Genomic DNA, 5,345 nt, shown 5'->3' on the forward strand with positions numbered 1-5,345 from the left:
CTTTCTCAGGATGAGGTCCCCAACTTAAAACTCTCGTGGGTTGACCTTCTTATTATAAGCCCTAGCAAGCTGCTGCTGGTATGCCCCCAGTTGAATTGCTGCTTTCTCCCTTCTTTCTTTTAGTAGATCCAGATCTCGGGCCAAGAATGCTTTATTGGTCCTATTTTCTACTCCCTGGGTTCTGATCCCTAGGATGCCGACCTCCAGTGGGATAACTGCTTCTGTGCCATAAGCCATGGCAAATGGGGACTCTCTAGTTAATCTTCTCGGCGTAGTCCGATATGCTCAGAGTACATTGGGCAACTCTTCCACCCACTTTCCCTTTGCTGCTTCCAGTCTCTTCCTCGGCCAAACCCGAGCCGAGAAGGAAGAAGCGTTCTTCATCCCCTTGCTAGACAAGGATTTTCTTTAGGGCTTCCTTACTTTTCTCGGCTGGGTCTTTGCCGACGGCCTCCAAGACCCCTATGTCCTCTTCCTCTATCTCTGCATTTTCTACTTCTCATATGTTGTAGGTAGATTTCATTGCTACGATGGAGCAATTCTTTGCCTGCACCTGATCCCCTCTGACCTCCTCTATTCCATACTCTATTGGGAACTGCAATAGCTGATGCAATGTTGAGGGAACTGTCCCCATTGCATACAGCCATGGCCTTCCTAGGATAACATTGTAAGGGGAAGGGGTGTCGATTATGGTGAACTCTGTTTTTACGTTCTTGGTGCCAGCCTGCACCTCTAAACTTACTACTCTCAGGGGCCATGTTGGCGTTCCATTGAACACAATCATTGGGCCATTAGATTGCTCCAGGTCATCTTGGTGAAGGTCAAGCTCCTTGTAACATCTGGCATACATGATGTCACAAGAGCTGCCCTGGTCAATTAAGATGTGCTTCATTTGGCACTCCCCAACCTGGAGGGATACTACCAAGGCATCGTTGTGTGGATGCTGCACTATTTCTAGGCCGTCTTCAGTAAAGGACACCACCGGTCCCTGGCATTTGTCTGCCCTAGGTCTTTTCTGCCGGACCTGGTACATATGCTGCAAGTGTTTTACCTTTTAAGTCTCCCCACGTATTTCGTTCTCCTTGACCTTCGAGTGAATCACATGGATCACCCGAGGTCCTCGTTACCTGGAGGCAGTGCTGTCAGTGCCTGAGGCAGTCTTGCTTGTTCTTCCCTTGTCTTGGCCTCGTCTATAAGGTCCCTTAAATGACATTGCCTTACCAGGTTTTCCAGATGTGCCTTCAGGGCTCTGCACCCCTGAGTCAGATGCCCATCTTCGTTGTGGTAAGCACAGTGCTTGCCAAGGCTTTTTCCCATTAATTCGCCCGGAATCCTTAATGGTGCTCTGTAATAGGGTTGATTTCAGATTTTCTCCAAGACTTTGTAAACTAGGATTCAGAATATGAATGTGACTGCCTGTGCAGTCCTTAATCTTGTTTCTTGCTTGTTGTACCCGCCATTACCTCGGCCTCCCTTCGGCGAGCCATTTCCCTTCTCTTGTTTTGACGCCTTTGTTCCCGGCGTGTCTTCCTCGGCCGTAGCATACTTCTCAATTCTGGCCATCAGCTCCTCCATACTTTTTGGTAGTGTCTTTGCCAATGATTTTCGAAGTAAACAATCATCTTTCAAGCCATTCTTAAAAGACACGACCGCCACCTCTTGGTTGCATCCTAGTATTCGGTTGAACACCTCATAATACCTCTTGGCATAGGACCTAAGGCTTTCATCCTCACTGATTCTCAGAGCCATTAGGGCGTCCACCTTCAATGGCTGTAGTTTGTTTGTCACAAATCTGGCCAAGAACATCTCGGCTAGGCTTTCCCAACTTTTCACAGTTCCTTTCGGCAACTTGTGAAACCAATCTGATGTGATTTCCCTGAAAGATGAGGGAAACACTTTGCAGAGCAATGACTCGTTCCCGGTGTATAATGCCATTGAGTTTAGGTACAAGCCGACGTGAAAGTTGGGGTCCGATTTACCGTCGTATATCTGGAATCTCGACATATTAAACCTCTTCAGGGCTTCAAACTTCTCTAATTCTACCGAGAACGGTGTTCTCGGCTTGACCAGAGAAGTTACCTCGGCATCTTGTCGCTTCCTGTAGAAGTAATCCCTTAGATCCTCCTTGGTTCACCCAAGACCTCGGTTATCAATAGATTTCAGCCTTTTCGGTACGCTACTTCCGGTGTCATTGTGAGTCCTCTTGGACCTCTCTCTGTTAATTGCGTCGAAATAGAGTTCCTTCCCTTGAACATGCCGATGTTCTTTGGGGTCAGTTTCCTTGGTGTGATGCGTCCTCCGTGAATCTCCCTTTATTGATTCTCCTCGCCCGACCTCCCTTGAAGGCCGATGAGAGTGTTCCTTGGTCCTGGTGTGCTGAGGGACAGTAGAAACTGTTTTCTGCCCTCATTTCTGGGTATCTTTCTTGGTCGCTAGAATCGGTGTATCTTGCAGCGGGAATGGTGGCTGCAGGACATTGTTTTGCATCATGAAATTTAAGACCGTTTGTAGGTCCGCCAATTATCTCGTCATCCCTCCGTAGGCATCTATCTTTCCATACCTGGAGGTCGTCTTCGTTATAATATCCGCTTCGGTCTAATTTCTTTAGTACGTCGCCCTCCTGACCGACGTCTTTCTCTTCGAGATTTTGATCCTGAGTTTCCTCATTGCAATTATCTTTCTCTGCATTAGGGTCAATATGTTTCCCACTCCCAGTAGGAGTGTCGTCCCCCACCTTCTCTTTCTGTCCGTCACTGGCCATCTATTATCATTTCTTTCCCACAGATGGCGCTAAACTGTGTGTATCAATTTCCGACCACACTACCAACTAAGTACTCAGCTAGAGAACACCAGCAGAATAGATTAAGCCGGAACGACCTGCAACAGGAAGAAGAGATTCCGGCGGTGGTTCGTCCACCCGGGAGCACTCCGCAGATCAAGTCAATTATCTCTCAAAGATAGCAAAGGTGCTTAACTCACTATTCAGAAAAAAAAGCATACTTTAGACCCATAGGGATGCCTCTCTTTTATAGCCAACACTGACCCAATCCCAATAGAAGCCTAGCTCTAAATGGATTCTGTCTCAATGCTAATCCTGGACTCCCTGTTAGATTAGGATAAATTCTCTAAGAGTCTTATCTTTATCCAATCTGAAGTCCTCTCCGATTCTAGGACTCTTGTCCCTTATCCGCTTATCTTGGATTCTGGTATCTCCGCAGATAACCTCGGCCTATCCGAGATTATCTCAGCGTCATGACCAGAACACGTGACACCTCGGCTGACACTTTGGTGTCACCCCAGCCGCATGTTGTCATTCAAAAAATATGTCCCCACAATATCATTTTTAATTTTGTAGAAAACGAGGAAAGCATGCTTGAGGTTTGGTACACATGTTGTGGTTTGGGGAGGGGAGGCATGATATATGCAAGGGTTAAGGGTCATGCTCTGGTGTGTTATGTATTTTTATAGGGTATGTCATATATTTTATAGGATCATAAAAAATATATATACATATATATATTTTTTTATGATCTTTTTCAGAGTATTAATATATATATATATATATATTTATGATAAATATTATGTAATTCTTTTAAAATTATAATAATTATACATCCTATTTTGGGAGTGTGTTGTATGTTTTAATTACGACATTTATGATATTTGATTATGATCATTTGTATTATTAGTTATGACTTACTTATAATTTAATTATGACTCATGTGTTTTTAGTTATGGTTTATTGTGATTATTATTTTGATTATAATTGAAAAAGTTTTGGATTATATTTTATGCGGTGTTTGATTGTGACTCGTTATTATTTTTAGGTTATGAAGACAAATGGTTTAGTTATAATATGTGTCATAATCAACACCACAAAATGTCATAACTTACATATGATACACACTCTTTTTGTGATGTGTATAGTAGCATGATTCAAATAGGAATAGGGGTGATTGTTGTGCGGGAGGCACAACAGTCATTGTTGCGGGCTTTGGAACTCATTGCGGAGCTTATTTTGAATTCGAACCGTTCACTTTTTAGAGTATATTGAGTAAAATATATATGTAAGAAATTAAATTGACCAAATATCGATATTCCTTTTATCGAATTGCATTTGTATCTAAAAAAGTATTTGCTATATGTGATTTGAAATATAAAACTAAATATAAATGCAATGCAATGAAAATTCTATCAATATCCGATCAAATTAATTTTTCATATGCATATTCTATTTGATGTACTATAAAAAGTAAATAATTTAAATCATCAAAATGAGTCCCGCAATAGGCCCCAAAACCTGTACAACAATGACCATTGTGCCCCGCACAATAGCCACTCCAATTCCACTCAAATAACAAACACACACAAAAATATATAACAGGATGAATATGATACACAACCATATATTTTTGGGGAATTTACAAATATATGGTACTTTTAAAAAATAATTACGATTCATAGAAAAGTTTATGACTTTAATCATTAAAGTATATAAAATTTACCTTGAATCTTTAATTATTTTAGGACAATATCACTAATTTGTTATTTCTCCTATATTTTCCGTATAAACAAAGAAAACTGTTTGGAGAAAATAGATCAAGATCCACAATTTTATATAATTGTATTAGCCTCTTTTAATATTTTAATTCATATAATATTTAATTCCTTTTTCATTAATAAAATTTGTTAGCAATAATAATAATAATAATAATAATAATAATAATAATAATAATAATAATAATGTTTTTATATATTTTTTATTAAAATATATACTCTTTTGTATTTATTCTTCTATCTTCACACTATATATATATATATATATATAACAATGATATATCCCCATAAAAGTAGAGCTCTAATTGAGCTTTAGTGAGGTAGAAAGTAAAAAAAAAAAAGGGTCAAAATATCACATCAAATAAGGCCCACATACATATTAAAGCTATTAAAACTCACAAATCAAGGTTTTAAAACATTTTTGATATATATATATACAGGCGGTCATGGGTTTTATAGGGCCTAGGTGAACTCTTGGAAGGGTGCCCTTTTACATACAAAATAAATAAATAAATAAAAATAAGTAAGGGGGATGCACCAATAAATCCCAAATTAATAACTTATGCACTGTTTAGTTCTAAAAGTTTTCTTATAGACTGAAAGGTCCTATTACAATGTTAATAACATCAGATACAATGTTAATAACATCAGAGTCATGTTACAAACATTGGATTTCAAACATCTAATGTTCATCAAATTTCAATAATGTTTGAAAATATAGGATGAAAAACATCTAATGTTCATCAGATTTCAATAAATTTTGAAATTATAGAATAAAACATCAGATC

The sequence above is a fragment of the Camellia sinensis genome, chromosome 2 (genome assembly GCF_055761805.1).
Source record: "Camellia sinensis isolate YWXY chromosome 2, ASM5576180v1, whole genome shotgun sequence".
Taxonomy (NCBI): domain Eukaryota; kingdom Viridiplantae; phylum Streptophyta; class Magnoliopsida; order Ericales; family Theaceae; genus Camellia; species Camellia sinensis.